The sequence below is a fragment of the Malania oleifera genome, chromosome 6 (genome assembly GCF_029873635.1).
Source record: "Malania oleifera isolate guangnan ecotype guangnan chromosome 6, ASM2987363v1, whole genome shotgun sequence".
In the NCBI taxonomy this organism is placed as follows: domain Eukaryota; kingdom Viridiplantae; phylum Streptophyta; class Magnoliopsida; order Santalales; family Ximeniaceae; genus Malania; species Malania oleifera.
The window spans coordinates 75,617,660-75,636,312 of record NC_080422.1 but is presented as its reverse complement, the minus strand read 5'-3'; positions in this window follow the sequence as shown (position 1 = coordinate 75,636,312).

The window sequence follows — 18,653 nt, the reverse complement described above, 5'->3', positions numbered from 1 at the left end:
AATTTAACATATCTTGCAGACATAAAAGAGTGGGTGGAACCTGTATAAAAAAAAACAATAGTTTGATATGATAAAGCAGTAATGGTACCTGTCACAACATTGTCTGCGACCTCGGCGTCAAAGCATATAACCTCACTAGAGCTACATTCTTCTGCTAGCCTCCACGAGGCGATTGATAACCTCCCCGATAAGGTTTGGGAGCAGGAGCGACACCAGGTGGTGTAGGGAAATCTCGCACCAAATGTCCCGGTCTACCAAAGCCATAGCAGACACCTCTCCCCACTCGACACTCTGCCAAGTGTCTCTTCCCATATGTCTGACATTAAGGGTAGGTCTGCACTCCCTAAACCTCACAGCCCCCAGTCTCCTGCCTCTGTCCTCTACCATAATTTCTTCTTCTCCATTGGCCCCAACTAAACCCCTGCTGAAGGCCTGAAGGCGTAGACCTCTTCTTCTGTCCTTGCTCCTCTAAACCCATCTGCTCACTAGCCTTAGCCACAACTACTCTGTTTACCAATTCAGCAAAGTCCTGCACTTTCAACACTACTACCTACTTATAAATTTCTTGCCTCAGACCTCTTTCAAACTGTCTCACCTTCTTTGCTTCATCGGGAATGCTATACGGGGCGAAGCAAGACAACTCTATGAACCTTGCTGCATACTGCTAGACTGTTTGTTGTCCATGCTTCAAGAACTTCTCCACTTTGGCTTCTCTAGTAGTGGCTAGGAAATATCTATCAAAGAACAATTCCCTAAACCGGCACCAAGTCATAACTATAAGCACCGCACTCTACTCCTCCAATAGTTTTACGATAGTCCACCATCTCTCGGCCTCTCCTGTCAGTTTATAGGTGGCAAATAAGACTCTTTTCTCCTCCGTACAATGCAGCACCACCAAAACCTTCTCAATTTCCTACATCCAGTTCTCAGCAACTGCAGAATCAGTCCCTCTTGAAAATGTCGGAGGATTCATCTTGGTGAATTTCTCTATTGTGCACCGTGGTCTGTAGATGGGCCTCCCTGCTCTCTAGAGCTCCATGCGATCTCAGCCATGAGTTGCTAAGCCACACTGCATAATACTGCATCTAAATCAACACCGCTTGCACTCGAGGGCCCTGCACCCTCACTACTGCTCGCATGAGCATTGCCACCACTAGGGTTCATCTTGTAAAGACAATAAACATTGCTTAGGGACCCTACCCTTATAATTAATGTATCTAACCAAAATCTCATATTATCCCTCTATATTGACATCCCTATCTTAATTCGAGATTTAGTTCTACACTTTAGAAACACAATCTAGCAATAGTTTACTATGACTTTCCTAAAATCGTCACCCCAAGTAAGGCACAGAAACCACCACGGAAGTTCTGCCTCCAAACTGCAGAACATAAACCTCAAATCCTTTTCCTATACTCTAGTGTTGTTTTTGCTACACTTTAGAATCTACAAAACCTAGCAACATAGGCTTTGATACCAAACAATAATGACTTGCCTATTTTTCCATATATATATATATATATATATATATATTCTTTTTCGCATAATAACATACATAATAATCTTGATATCATGTTAAACAGTCATAATCGTGATCAACCTGGATCCATGGGTACTAGGGATATACCTGTCATACAACTCTGATACCGAAGCAGCAGAAAACATAAAATTACATATGTGTCATACAACATCAAAAACCATACTAGAGTTCTACTGAATCTGTCATATATATACAATCATCCACAAAAAGACCCAAAAAGTATCCTAGGGTCATAATCTCAAAATCCATCTGACCCTAGCTCACCTACTTACCCTTCTGACGGGGTAGCACGGTCAACCTCTACTGCTGCGGAGCTTTACCCGCCCTCCTACTGGGATTTCCTCAAATGTTTGTAATGTTAGGGTGAGACACTTCTCAGTAAAGGAAATAAACTAACATCAGTGTGTGGCAACATGAGTAATCTCGTGGTAAATATAAACAGTACATAAATCATATCTGTAAAAACTGTCTATTTAATTTCTGAATAAACATAATCAGTCGTAACGTACACATCATGCTATATTTCTGTAACATGTAAATCATCTTATATAACTGTACAATACTAAAATAATACTAAATATGGATAGTTAGCTGGTGTCATGTCTTACCCCCCACATGATAGGGTTATGCGGCCTGAAAGCGGGACCTAGCAATGGTTGGTCGATCACGTTAAGTCAAACATAAGTTTTTAAATACAATGGGCTTGCCCTCACCAGGCTTGGACTGCTAGTGGGACACCTGCACTACCATGAAGCCACATCGACTGCCATCTCTCACACTCCACCTGAGATGTGTGGTAGCACTAACATAATCATGATCTTGAACATATAGCTACGGTACCATGCTTCGTGAAACTAAACAAAGTCATCTAGGTTCTGATAACATATAATACATTTCATGATATTGATACATACCTATTTCATATTTTATAGAAATATGTGACATGATCATATTTTCATGAATTCTTGACATAACATACATATTTACGACATTTATGCCAACATAAATCACAGCATCTGCGCGACATATCATAACATGTAATCATGGCATCTGGGCTGGCATATCATATTGTATAAACCACAGCATCTGCACCGGCATAAAACATATCATACTGAATCTTAATATTTCTATACTGTCTAACATAATATTTCAAAACCATAGTTCCTGTGCTATTTTTATGGTTTTTCTGAAAACTGCAGTAATATGCATATTCTAAAGAAAACAAAATATTTTGGTATAACATAACTTTCATGGGAAAATCATACTATGCCACACAAGTATAAGTAATGTTCTAACATAAAATATGAACAAAAATCATATTTCTTAATAAAATGTATTAAAACCATCTTCTTATTCAACAGTAGTATTTCCAAACACAGTTTCATATCATACATATTTTTCTGAAAATAAATATTGTATAATAATAAATTATTTCATGAAAATGCTGACTTAGTTTATCCCTTTACCTTTCTTATTGAGAAGCCCACAATTTAAACCAAATCTACACCCCATGTGTTCCCCAACTCAACATCGTGAAATTACATTTTCCCTAACAAAATTTTAGTATTATCTCACCTAACACATTTTCCTCAGTTTAGAAATATCAAATAATTTATAGAGCCTAAAATAACCAACTTACCTAGATTTTGGGATCATGCACAAGTTGGTCTAACCAACAATCGACTCCAGCAAACTTGTAGAGAATCTTCCCAAGAGTAGCGTGGCTGCTTCCGATCGTCGAACCGGTGAAACACGAAGCCAGAAATCTAGAGAGAAGGAGGGGGAGACGAAACTTAAAGAGAGAGAGAGAGAGAGAGAGAGAGAGAGAGAGAGAGAGAGAGAGAGAGAGAGGATTTTTGCATGCAGGTTCTCGCTGAAAACCCGAATTTGGCATATTTATAAAGTGCGAATTTGTCGACAAGACACGTCACCTCATCGACGAGTCCAAGAAGGGAGTTCGTCGACGAACACTTACCCCTCGTCAATGAATTTTAGGCCCTGAAATCAGCCTCTTGGTAATGTATCGTCAACGAGACACGCATCTACGTCAACGAGCCCAAGAAGCTTGTTCGTTGACAAACGCTTTACGCTCGTCGATGAGATCCTGCTGATTGTTCTTTTTGTGAAATTCCCGTTTTCTCCTTCCTTTAATTATTTAATTACTATATTCTTCAGGTCTCTACGTGTTAGGAGTGATATGATATGATCATGACTTACTTATTTTTGCAAAAAAAGTTACTAGAATATTATTGTTGACAACTGGCAATCCTTGACTTCTTAATTGCCACTACTACTAGTACTTACTATTGTTGCTACACTGGTAGTGTTTTTGTTAATTTTTATTTATCTAAGTAGAAACTTTGAATTGCTAAACTAATATTTTATTGTCAGTTTGTACTCAAGGCACTGTATTTTTGGCCTTTTATGGGAAGAAGAAGCGAGAAGAAGCCGACATATTTTTTTGCGTGAAGGCCATGACATGCATTCTACATATATCAACTTTCCAAAAGTTAGTTCTCCCAATTACATAAACCTACATGATATTTGCATAGCTAGCCATGCAGTGTATGGAAACCGAGCAACAACTCAACTCTTCAAAGCAAGAAGGCTTGTAATAGCAACTAAATTTACCTTACTTTAACTTGTAATAGTAACCATTATATATAAATTTATTCACATGATGGTTATTACAGACATGCTTTGAAGAATTTGATTTCTCATTCGTTTGTGCAAATTTTCAAGGAATAGTTACTAGCCATATCCTTTGCATAGTGTGTTTGGCCGAGTCCAGAACTAAGGGGTCATTTGGTATCGCTATCAAAAATTAGAGAAAAGAAAATTAGAAACGAAAACCAAAAACTAGAAACAAAAACTAAAAAGTAGAAACTAGTAATGTGTTTAGTTAACATTTATAAACTAATACAAATTTAAAACATAATTTAAAAAAATGCTCATTTTCATCTTGGAATCAAATAATATTATAAAAATATAATTAAAATAATAAAATTACAAATAATACACATTAAAAAATTTAAAAAATAAAATTTATTATAATTGTTTTATTTAATTGTTCTATTTTCAAATTTTACTTTATAATAAAAATTTTATTGGGCATGACAATTGAAAAATAGTAAAAGTATTTTGCTATTGGTTTTAGTATTATTTTTTAATATATATATATATATTCTTTTAATTATATTTAAATTCTTATGATCATTCAATTTTTATTTTAATTTATAAATGTATAAAATGAATAATTTAATTAAAAAACTATTTCTAAACATTAAAAATTTTGGCAACAAGTTGTTAAAACAGTTGAAAATCATAAAATATGGTTTTCAGTTTTTTGACAAACAACTGAAACCCAACATGGGCAGAAACAAAAAATTGACAACATAAACAAATGCATTTTTATAATATGTTTCTTCACTGTAAAGAAATAAAAATAGAAAATAGAAAACAACAACGATACCAAACAGACCCTAATTTTAAATACCAAACGGGAAGATCAATATCCCCATCAAGTTAGGTAATATTTGAAAAAGAATTGTTGACTTAATTTTAAAATTCAAAATTTTAAAAGAGAACTTCCCGTTTGAGATCTGAAATATACTCCACGTGGCAGTCGTCTGCCACGACATGGCAGTCGTCTACCATGGTTAAATCTGAAACTCAGAATGCTGACAATCGTTTGCTAGAATATTGACAGTCGTCTGTCATAGTTAAATTGTTTCTTTTGATTTATGAGAGTTTCATATATCTAAATGACATTTTGTTTAAAAGTACTTACAACAGTCCCTCTAATTATGATCTCCTTAAATCAGTAGGTCCTTCAGCCTTCTTCAGCCTCTTGAGGTTCACTTTTGACTTTGGGTTTGCTTGCCCTTAACTTCTTCATTTGTCGTCCATTGCCTTTGATATTCTGAGGAGCTTTCACTAGATTAGCATTGAGCTTTTAGTTTATCAACATTGAGAGTTCTTTTACCTAAAAACATATTACTCAACACTACATGTTAAAGCATCCTTCATTTTGTTATCATTAAAATAAGATTGAAAAGTCTAGTTAAGCCATCAAGTTGAAAACTATAAAATATGGTTTTCAATTTTTTGACAAATAGCTGAAACCCAACATGGGCAGAAACTGAAAAATTGACAGCATAAACAAATGCATTTTTATAATATGTTTTTTCACTATGAAGAAATAAAAATAGAAAATAGAAAACAATAACGATACCAAACAGACCCTAAAGTTAACTTACTTTTGGTTGTTGTTACAGCAAGGTTGAACTTCTTCCCAAGATTATTATCATGGAAATGCTTTGACGAATTGCTCTTATATGCAATCCCCAACAAGTCTTTCTTTGCGATCGCACGTGGTATGACAATCGGAATGTGCTTTGCATTTGCATATTTAGGTCATGCATAAAGGTTGCATGAACGTGCATGTAAAATGTCATACAAAATATAAACCAACTTTTGAAAATTAATTAGTTGATGTGATTTTTGCATGTAAGAGATGACCCCTTTTATTGGTTATATATTGTTATATTTATTTCTCAAATACTTTAAATGTAAGTCAAACTATTTTATAAAATTGAGCGGAGAGGGTGAAATTTTAACACACCAAATTTTGAGAAGTTAATGAAGGATTACATAAAATTTGCATGCAAAGATTCTCACAATTATCCATACAAATTTCAACCAACTTTTGGAAAGTTGGCTAGTTGAACAAAAATTGACTTTTCAAAAGTCGATAAGGCCTATGTAAATTTTGCATGAATTGAGTCTTTAATGAAAGAAAATTTTGGATAGTTAATTTGATGATCATAAATCAACTTTTCAAAAGTCTTTAAAGCTTGTGTAAATTTTGAATGGGAGCCACGTAAATCCATGCATTCTTTAGAAATTGACTTTTCGTATATTTGGTTTTATCGTTATAATCAGCTTTCCAAAATATCGGTCAACTTACATAAATTTTGCATAACTTTGCATGGAGGTATATAAAAGCATGCATACTAAAGAAATTGTCTTTTGATTAGTCGGTACGTTTATGTATAAACGCCACGCCTACTGTGTATGCTTCAATGAAAGATATTTGGTTTATGTAGTAAAAATTATCCAAAAGACAATAATGTTCCATGTTTGAAAATCATGCATACTATGAAGACTAACTTATAATAAATCGAACGATTTTATTTAACACATTTGTGCGTATAGTTGTGTGTGTGTGTATGTGTGTTTTTTATTATTATTAAAAAATTATTATTCTCATAAAATATTATAATTGTTAATTTTGTTATTAATCTGTTAATTAGTTTAGTTGTTAATTTGTTAGTTATTATTTCAGCTGTATTTTTCATTTCATATACTAGTATAAATACTACTGTAAAGATAACTTTAATTAATGGGATAATACAATTTATTTATTTTAACATGGTATCAGAGAATTTTCCTTCCTCTCTCTCTCTCTCTCTCTCTCTCTCTCTCTCTCTCTCTCTCTCTCTCTCTCTCTCTCTCTCTCTCTCTCTCTCAGTTTCAAGAAAACTAGAGAGTTCTTCCGTTGTTCCCTGCAAAGAGTTCCACTTGCGGTCTTGCATCTCAGAGCACTCTCCGCTCCACTCTGACGCTCTCTAAATCTCCACAGGCTTCACAATATCTTCCCACTGCAATCCCTTGCGTTCGCCATGTCTGCGGCTCCAGATTCCGTCGATGCCGTCACCATCGGAGGTGACAACTTCAAGTTCGGCTTCCAGCATTCGAAGAGCAAGTAAACCATTCTTGCAATCAAGACTCATGGGTTCCCGTTCACGATCAGGATCACTGGTCATGTTGAAACCCTTAAAGCTTCTTATGATGCCTATGAAACTGTATTCTTGGAACCCCAGTTTGTCGTTCTCGTGATGGGCAATCACCGCGACTCTATCATAGACGGTCACCTCTAAAACCACTTTATCAAAACCACAGTTCACTCGGAGTCGTGGATTCCTTACTGCTTTGTTGCTCTAAAGGCGCCAAAGAGTTAGATGGGCGAGGTGTTCTGTATTTTGCGCAATTTGAAATTGCTTGTCTCAACGATCTTCTATTCTTGTTTTCTTTGTTTAGGCATTTCTCATTGCATTTTCAGTTCTTTGGTTTCTTCTTTCCCCTTTTGGTGATTCGCTTCCCCTCCTTAGATTTTCTGATTTTCTAATTCTTCTTCTGCATACATTTTTTTTTTCTTTGTTCTCCCATATTTTGCTCTGAAATTTTGGGAATATTGTTTAGTATGGTTTCATTTCATGTGTGTGCTCCAAGTGTTCGAAAGAATGACACAAAGGAGCTGGTGATTCACAATGCTCCGACAATTGGAACAAGATCAAGACTTGTCTTGCGGTTTGCGTCAAGCTCGGCTAGGAGTGTGTCACCGTTGATTAGTTCTTCGCCATCTGAATTTCACCTCTTTAGTTTGGGTGTTGCAAGCCTCCAACAGTTTGTAGAAACACTTTCATGAACCTAATTACATGGGTGAATCCAGTGAACCAAGCATCAGCTTCTTGGTCTTGTTCGGGTTTTTCTTTGAAGTTTGGATGAAATTTTGTTTTATCTCTGATTGTTGAGTAGAGATGTTGTTTGTTGCTATTAGTTTAAAAAAAAAAATTGTGGCAGTTGGAATTCTGGAACAGGTCTTCAGGAAATTCCTTCCATATCTGCTGTTCCATTATCTCAATTGAAGTTGATTCTCGTGATTGCCGGTCAGGAGCTTCGCACTTCTGAGTGACTTAGCAACTCTCCACTCTATCTCTGGTTTGATCTTCTAGTTCGTGTCGTCGTCTCCGTTTCTCGTCTCCGGCTCACTTGTATTGGGTCTGATTTGCTGGTCAGCCATTCCCGCTCCGGCTATGCCATGTTTTGTCACTCCTTCGCAGAGATAGTTGATCTCTTGGAGTTTCTTAATTTTGAAGGAAATTTTTATAGGTTTTTCTTTTGTTTTGGGCCATATTTTTAGTCTTCACTTCGTAGCAATTTTCATCTTCGCCGGCACACTGCTTTATGCATTGACATCTTCTCCTATGAATCATGCCTTCTCCGCTGCTGTCATGCTTCACATTAATAGAGTTTTTTTTTTTTTCATCATCTTTTTACCGCAAGATGGCTCATCTTGAGGGGCGTATTAGAATTCTTAATTTTTTTATTAATCTGTTAATTAGTTTAATTGTTAATTTATTAGTTATTATTTCAGTTATATTTTTCATTTCATATATTAGTATAAATACTAATATAATTACTATTGCAAAGATAACTTTAATTAACGGGATAATACAATTTATTTATTTTAACATAAAAAACTAGAGTTTTTTCCCGTTTTAACTTTTTTTTTTTTTAAATATATTAAATAATACCTCATTCTAGGAAGTATTTCCCAGATGACTTTGACGTAATCTCACTACTCCAAGTAGCAATATTTAACCAAATCTCGCTACTTGGAGTAGCGAGATTTACTTTTGACTGAAGGGCTCGTGCTAAAGCGTGGCAAATCTCGCTACTCCAAGTAGCAAGATTTAATTGGGATAATTAATGCTCTACCAGCCGCCTTTCGACGCATGGTAAATCTCTGCCAACTGCCTTTTGACGCATGGTAAATCTCGCTACTCCAAGTAGCGAGATTTTGTTGGGATAATTAATGCTCTGCCAACTGCCTTTTGAATTACCATCCACCCGGCTTTGAATTACCAACTCCAAGTAGCAAGATTTGCTTCAGAATAACCTCACCCGTTCTTCCTCCTTTCTTGCGCGAACCCTGTTGTAGAGCCGAGCAGGTTACCATTGAAGGAAGACTCCGTAGCAGGTGACCGTTGCGGGTTTCATCAAATCAAAAGTTATATAAGGAGATGGGGTAAGTTATGTTTTCCATGTTCAGTGCATAGATTTTTAAATTATTTTTATTTCATCCAAAGCTTTGATAATTGGAGAGAGAGTTTGTGATTTGTGTTAAAAGATTCGTGGATAAACATTACTCTTAAGGTTTGTATTTCATTGTTTTGGTATTTGAATTTAATTTTTTGCCGATAATATTTTATTTTTTCCATTCAAACTGTTGTTCAATATTTATTTATTTTTTTTGGATTGTTGTTTCATTGTAAAATGCATTATCTTTCTTGCCCTAGAATTTGTTGAAGTTTCCTCCACTCACTAAATTTGTTGAATTTCCTTCTACTCGTTTGAATATAATTGTGCAATTATAATTAGATCATATGGTTTACTTTCAAAATGGGAAATTTTGTTATTCAATCCTTGAATTTTCTTCTACTGTTTTTAATATAATTGGGCACATCCACTAAAGTTTTTCAAGAACATGTAAATTGTATGGTTTTAATTGATGCTTTGAGTTAATGTGAGTGCACATTGTAATTATAAATTGTATTGTCATTTATCGTATTTAGTGCATATACTTTTCTATGAGTTAACGAAATTTAGAATTTAAATTTTGACTTATTTTATTTCCTACACAAACTTTAATAATTTTAGCTCATTTAAGAATGTAATGCCTATGATATATTTCATAGATAACGCATAGAGTATATATATACACGTGCTTTTGATGTTTCTTATATTTAATTTCAAGTTTTAATTTTCCTTGAATTTTAGTTTCAATTCCTAATGAATCAAACTCATACCTTGAAGCAACCACATAATAAAGTTCAAGTTGAGCCGCATGTTTGAAACATTTGGAATAAATTAGAATAGAACTTTATAATTATAATATAAGGAGTATCATTTGTGAATTTTTAATTGTCAAATAAGAGATCCTAGTGACGGTATTAAGTCCCCTCTCCCTCTCTTATGATTACTAGAATACAATAATTAATAGGATAAAAGATATTCATTTTTTTTAAGTTTGCTTAAAAGACAAATATCTTTCCTGAAATTTCAAAAATGTCACGAACATCTCCTAAAGTATCAAAAATGTTAAAAACCTCATTTGATGTTTGTCAAAAGAAAATAAAATTTATCTTTAAAAAAAAACTTGTCTTTTTGCAAATTTTAAAGTGAGATTTCTGCATTTTTAACAAATCTCAAGAGAGATCATTGAAATTCTTGAAATGTTAGCGAACGTTCTACAAATTCTTAAAACTCTTGGTAAAATATTTAAAATTCTTGAAACCTTAAGATATATGATTGTCTTTTTATCAAATTTTTGGGAAGATTAGTGCCTTTGTCTAAATTAATATACTTTATTAAAATTACCTAATAATTTAGTTCACCAATCACACTAAAAAACTGAAACTTGCAAAAATTATATTTAAAATAAAAATAAATAAATAAAACTATCCAAAGGAAGTAAGAGCAAATAAGGTGGGGAATTCATCATGAGACAAGCCCCATATGTATAAGATCCTAGGGTGGGGGGTGCCTAAGGAGGCCACAGTCAACAGAGCACCATTAAAGATCCAATGGTACGAGGGCGAAGCCGGCCTCGACTAGTCACCGTCGATGACGCTGATTGGGAACACCGTAGAGATGATAGCTAAAAGGTCACATTATTAGAGGAGAGTAGTAATGAGTTTTTTCCTCCTCAAATTTATGTATTTTTCACCAATATATCGATATAAATGTAGTGTTCACATTTTAAAGCACTTGCCATAAGACGATCCCATTCCCATTTCATGAATCGGGATGTTATGCGTCCTAAGTAACATTTTTCCAAAAGATCCCTTCAACTCCTTTGAGTATGGCTGTTTGGATTAGCAATGAATCCTCAAAAGGCTACTTAACAAAATTGAACTTCAAATTAAGTGGCAACTCAACCCATAATGAGGCAGAGTACGAAGTACCATTTTGGAAAAATTACTCTTAAGAGCACCATTTCATAGTTCTTTGGATTCTAAGTTGAATTACAATTTTGGGAAAATCTGAAGTATATGTCATATGGGGAAAATCAATACATATTCATGTTGTTTATTCATAGACGTTGAATTCATCTATTTATTTTCTTGGTGGGAAAGTTAGGTCCAAACTCTAAGTTCATTCATTCATTAGAATTTGTATACATCTATTTGGTTTATAGTTATTAGTTATTTCGTCTCATTTACACATCACTTATACATACAATTTTGTCTTGTGTAGGCTTTTTTTATTTCCCGATCGCCAATCTAAATGGTAGGAAGCTCAAGCAGTGATCCAATCACGATATTTTTATACATAGGGGGGAACATTATAACCGCATTAGATGGTGTTAGGTATAGTAGTCGGCTAGTTCGACTTATTCGAATTGGCCGTAGGTGTAAATTAAGTAAATTATATATGAAGATATATAAATATTTGCATATTGATCCAGATCAATATGCATTGCGGGTAACTACAAGATACCCTGCGCGAGAGTTAAATAATACAGCGTTCTATGAGGCTGTTCCGATATCAGATGATTATGGGTTGCGCATTGTATTGGACGCACACTGTGTCGGTAAGACATATTTAACGATGCAATTGTATGTCGAGACTATTCCTCAAGTGGGTGTAATTGCAGTTAGGCAACTAGATGAGCCCGTGGAGCAATTAGGTGAAGTCGGTGAAGACACCGAACAAACACATTAGGTCGATGTTGGTGGGGAGGTTCGTGCTATGTCCACGGTCGATTTTAACGAATATCCGAGATCGTCATTCCAGCCATCGGAGTACGAAGCACCTGTTCCTCACACATTTCCGCAGGGAGGTTGCGAAGACGTCCCGAGTGTGGGACCAACATCGTTGTTTGCCATTGCGAACGATGCATTAGACGAGGGCATGAGCATTACGAACAATGTTTATATTGAAGATGAACACATGCACGAGCAGGAAATGGGTGAGGGGTTAAATGATGTCCCCGATGATGTGAACTTACCTCACCATGACACGGATGACGCAACGTTTGACACGCAATTCATCGGTGAGCTTTCGATGTACGTTCATATTGACCTAGTTGCTGCAGATTTAACTGCGGTTGATGAGCTTCCCATACGGGTCACTCGTTGGGAAGAATCGTTTGAGTTAAGTAAGGGGATGCTCTTCGGTTTGAAGGATCAGCTGATCGCCGCAGTGCGAATATATCATGCTCGCACCCACCATGACTTCCATGTGGTGCGATCTACTCCTGAGTTGTGGGTTGCTAGGTGTAAGGACCACGATTGCGCGTGGAGATTGCGTGTCATGTATCGGATGATATTCCGTTTTTTTGAAATCACCCAATATAGTGGTCCGCATATTTGTCTGAATGAACTTATATCGCAAGACCATAACCAAATCACGTCGTCCCTCATTGCTGGGGAGATAGTGAATATGATCAGGGGAGATGCGTCGACGTCGATCGCTACATTGAAGGAGTTCATTGATCGTCAATTCGGGTATTCAATCTCTTATAAGAAGGTTTGGTTGGGCAAATAGAAGGCAATAGCCCAAGTCTTCGGTGATTGGGATAAATCGTATGAAACGTTACCGAAGTGGATGGAAGCGATGCGCGCGTACAATCCTGGGACTATAGTCAGGTGGAGGTCAACTCCAGTTCCAGGTAACACTAACAGCGCAACCTTCGTATCTGTATTTTGGTCATTTGCAGCATCTATTCAGGGTTTTCATCACTGCCCTCCCGTTATATGTGTGGACGGGACACACTTGTACACTAAGTACAAGGGCAAACTCCTTATTGCGACGTGCCCCGATGCAAATAGGCAAATATTTCCCCTTACATTCGCTATTGTGCAAGAGGAATGCCTCAACACATGGAATTGGTTTTTGTGTTCTCTGCGTTTGATTACCGACAGGGACGAAATTTGCCTCATATCATATCGACATCCAGGGATTATCGCTGCGGTGCAACACAATCCTGATTGGCAACCACCATGTGCGCACCACCGATTTTGCCTTCGACATGTCGTCAGCAACTTTAATATAAAAGTGCAGAGTGTCAATATGAAGCGCATGGCTGAGCGAGCAGGAAGGGAGCATCAGGTGAGAAAATTTGACACCTGGATGGAGAGGATATTCGACGAGGGTGGAGAGCCAGCCAAGTCGTTCTTTGATCAGATCCCTCCTCATATGTGGACTCAGTGCCACGACGGTGGAAAGAGGTATGGAAACATGACCACCAACCTGGTCGAATGTTTCAACGCCGTCCTAAAAGGCGCACATAGCCTTCCCATAACGGCTCTCGTGCAACTAACATTTTATCGCGTTGCACATTACTTTAATAGCCGACGGGAGTCTGCTCGTAATGCAATATCTAGAGAAAATACGTTAACTCCGCATATATTGCTAGTGATGGAAAGAAGGAAGCTGAAGGCGACCGGACAACGAGTCACGACGTTCAACCAGTCTAGGGGTACTTTTAGCATCACGATCGCGCAGCGGGGACCCCATAAAGGAAACAATGTCCAAACTTTGAGCATCCAGAGGCGCGAATGCTCCTGCGAGAAGTGGCAATCTTTACACTATCCCTGCTCGCACCTTCTTACAGCCTGTGCCGAGACACGGCTAAATGTAAGCCAGTTTGTTAAGCCATATTAGATCACTGCCGAGCACTATGCAACATATGCTACAGAATTTTATCCAATCATGCATGAGGCATATTGGCCAACTTGCTCGTTGCCAAACTTGCAGGCAAATCCTGCATACGCTCGACATAAAGGTCGGCCTAGGAGCTCACGTATATATAACGAGATGTATGCTCGGGAAGGTCGGAAACATATCACGTGTAGCATATGCCGTAAAGAAGGACATAACCGCACAAGATGTCTGAGAAGGACCCAACCTGGGGATGCAGCTGGACCTTCACACTGACCTATAACTTATAGGTTATCTGGGATTTGTGTACTCATACTCCTCGCGTCACGGCAAGTTTTCAGCTGCCATTCTACTCCTTCCTTCTGAACAATTTGTTTCCAAATGTTAAATCCTCAGACCGCTTTCATTTTTCGGTGAACATGCGAATGCTCCATGCTCAATTTGTCTCTGAGCAATTGAGTCACTGTGTCCATCAATTGAGAATAGTGTATGTTCAGATGAAAACTTAGTGAGATATTTTCATTTGTACACATAGGATAAACCTTGAGATTTTTGTTCGGTTCCACCATACAATGCACCGGGGACAGATACTCAATTCTTGTGATTTCTATGTTAATGCTTTCAATATTCTGGCTTGTTTGTAGGATCAATCCAGGGCCGTCCGATACTACTGTACTGAGTATGGGCGATCGGAACCGGTCCAGTCTGGCGTGGACCGATTCGCATGTTGAGGTGTTATATTGCCAAGGTGGCAATCAGAGTGTACAGGATAGGATAGGCGCAGATTCTTGCATTATTGATTGGATACGTGATGCGGGTTTTTATGGGATATATTAGATTGGCCATATCTAGTTGGATTGGCATCTTGCGACCGCGTTGGTCGAGCGATGGAGGCCAGAGACACACACTTTCCACTTGCCGCACGGGGAGGCGACTATCACATTACAGGATGTCGCAGTGTTGTTTGGGCTACCAATTAATGGGTTGCCCGTCACTGGTCGTACAGCTGGACCAGTACAGGATGGAGGCGTCGGTCAGGGGGGAGGACTTCGCCGCACGTGCGAGAGATTGTTAGGAGTGGTGCCTCCAGATGGTGAGCTTGTTGGTGCCCGCATTCGCATGCGGTTTCTAGAGGGGGAGATGTTTCGCCTGCTTTCGGCTAATGCTGATGATCAGACTATAGCGTGTCACGCAAGTGCCCACATGCTGCGATTGATATGTGGGACGCTGTTCTGCAACCTATCGGGGAGTTACGCACACTTGATGTTCCTTCCACTGCTCGTGGAGCGAGGAGAGATACGCCATTATAGTTGGGGTGCTGCGACGTTAGCCTGGCTGTACCGGGAGATGTGCCGCGCCACTGACGTGTCGCACTCACAGATCGGAGGAGCACTCCGCTTATTGTAGGTTTGGGCATGGGAGAGATTCACGTCATTAGCTCCTACGCGCCGCGGTGTCCGACATCTTATTTAGAGGGACGAGAACGAACGGCCGATTAACCCAGCTCCACTCGCGTGGAGGTTAGTAACTCAACTTAAAATCATTTCCTTTAGTTGTAGTACGTAGTAGTGGTTACACCTTGCTAACTTACGTTTTATTGTGTACAGGTGGAGGGATTAGTTGTTGGCACCTAATGTTGCGCAACACGCGCTGCCCTAGTACAGATTCGAGCTAGACATGCACCGGGAGCACGAGGTAGTCTCGGTTATGTGTATTGATAGTATTTTTCAATATTTGCATATATTCCCATCCCACCTCTGACATTTACTATATGTATACGCGCAGTTCGTATGGGCACCCTACACTGATGACATTGTTGCTGACCTACCTACTGGTTATGCAGTTGGGTCGGACCTCAGGGTTGCTCGAGTGCCACTCATATGTTTTCATATTGTCGAGTGGCATCTCCCAGACCGAGTGATGCGCCAGTTTGGCTTTTGACAGGGCATTCTCGGTCGCTTCTGTACTTCGGGGGTCGATGTACGTGGGGAGGACTTGCACGAGATTGATGGTCGCGGTCAATGGAACACAGATTGGGCTGCGGAGCACGCCATGTACCTGAGTATGTGGGTACATAGGCGCGAGTACATTGTCGTGGGAGTGCGGGCAGATGGCCCGATGCGTCTGGAGGATTCGTATTACGCGTGGTACAGGTCCATCACATGTCGCTTCATAGATAGGACTGCGGCGGTCTACATGAGCCTCGTACGCTTATTCAAACGTATACCTAATTTGTTATCGTTTACATTAGTAGTTCAATTTTGTAACCACTATTTTCGTATGCTGCAGGCTGACGTATTATACTAGGTCGACTCGCTATCATCAGACCCCACTGTCAGCGATTTAGCGAGAGTTGGTTTGGACATTGTCTACGAGGACGGGCGACGGATCCCTACCCCACGCCGGACCTTGGCCCCACGAGGTGGTCGAGCAGCTCCAGTATGAGGGGGTCGAGCAACTACCTCCAGCCGTCCATCGAGTCCAGCCTTCTCACCGCCCATTGTACATGAGGAGTATGTATTTGGGCCGTCCGCACCATATGCCCCATCGACAGCTGCTGATTTTGCGGGACCCTTTAGTAGACCAGAGGATTATCGATCTGACTCTGTCGTGACGCCGTCGATGTCATACTTACTAGACGACACTCTCGATGCGGAGGAGGTGGACGCACCCGGCTTACCAGCTCGGACTCGTCCAGAGACTACATACGACATAGCTCCCCGTCCGCTTCACCTAGAGAGGAATCATCCAGTGCGTATGGGCAGAGACGACAGACATGTAGCCCCTTGACGTGACCGGACGCCAGACGCGGACGAGCAGCCAAGTGAGGGCAGACGCAGATGGCAGCCACCCCGACACCGGAGACGACCTCCATGCGGTACCGAGTAGCCGATATATGTATTTGTTAATTAGTTCATACTTTCATTTGTACATCAGATATATGTTTACAACTTCATTTGTACATAATGTATTTATTCATTATTCATTTGGGCATAATGTATTTATTAATGACTTCATTTGTACAGCATCTATTTGTATAGAATATATCATTTGTCCTTTATTTCTACTTGTTTGGAGTATCATTTGTACATAATGTAATTTTCTAATTCTGAATATATAGAGCAGCAATAGGTAAAGTGACAAGCAGGTATCATTTAGTGTAGTAATTTGATATGTTGAATGTATACAAATCTGATGAATGTAACGTTGTGAACATACTGGTATCAATTGTATTTGAAGAATGTTTTCTTTGCACAGGTGCATGGATGGATATGCTCAATTTGTAAACAGGACTCTGTTGAAATTAGTATAGTATTTTGATAGGTTCAATGTATACGATTCTCGTGAATGCAACTTTGTGAACATACTGGTATCAATTGTATTTGAAGAATGTTTTCTTTGCACAGGCGCGTAGATGGATATGCTCAATTTGTAAACAGGACTCTGTCGAAATTAGTATAGTATTTTGATAGGTTTAATGTATACGATTCTCGTGAATGTAACGTTGTGAACATACTGGTATCAATTGTATTTGAATAATGTTTTATTTGCATAGGTGCGTAGATGGATATGCTCAATTTGTAAACAGGACTCTTCCGAAATTAGTATAGTATTTTGATAGGTTCAATGTATACAAATATCGTGAATATAACGTTGTGAAATATAATTTAGTCTCTCTATGTATGCTTCTTAGGTTTTATTTCTACTTTTAATTACACAATATTGAAAGTAACACCAAACGGGCCCCCGAGGAAAAAGGAAAGAATTCAATTAGGTGCAATTCAACTTGAATAGGGTTGAAATGTATACTCAGTAAAAGAGCTGTATGATATGATGATTTATCTTTAGAACTACCAAAAAAAATATAATCCTAAAAAGTGCATACCGAGCCATTTGTATTTCTACAACAGTTGGTTCGTGGCATCATTGCATCCTTCGATTTTCGAATGCTTCAGAATTGTGTTACTGAAGATACAAAATTTTCATGAACATAAGAATTTTAATGTTTTGACCACAAACATATTACTAATAGATTCCTTGGCATGGAGCATTAATCTTTTGTTCATAATAAGATTGATATGGAAAAGAGGGTATGTCTTCTTATTTTAAATATAAATTAAGATTTTTTGTTAATTAATACCAAGTTGCGAATTTAGATATGAATGAACAGCTTCAATGAAATGGAATTCGAACTAAACGAGGGAAAACATTGGAATACTTTGGAATCATTGAATGCACAAACCAAATGCTAAGCAAAGGCACAATAGAACCAATCATCAAATCAGAAATGTAATGACAATCCAAAATGTAGAAAGTCAAACATAAGCCAGACGAAAATAATAACCTATGATCTGTAAAGGAGGAAGTTCTATTAACTCCTATCGATAATGAATACATATATGATGAAGAAGTAAAAGTTAAAAAACATTAAATGCAGGACAGTGTTGTCCCAACTCTATATGCTAGAACATGTTAATAACATAGAAGAAGGAAATAATTTACAAATTTTAGCTCATTTTGTATGATTCATGAAGGGTGAAACCGTTTAACATAAGGAAATGTAAAGACAATCCGAAGGGGGATTGTCGTCTGAAGGAGA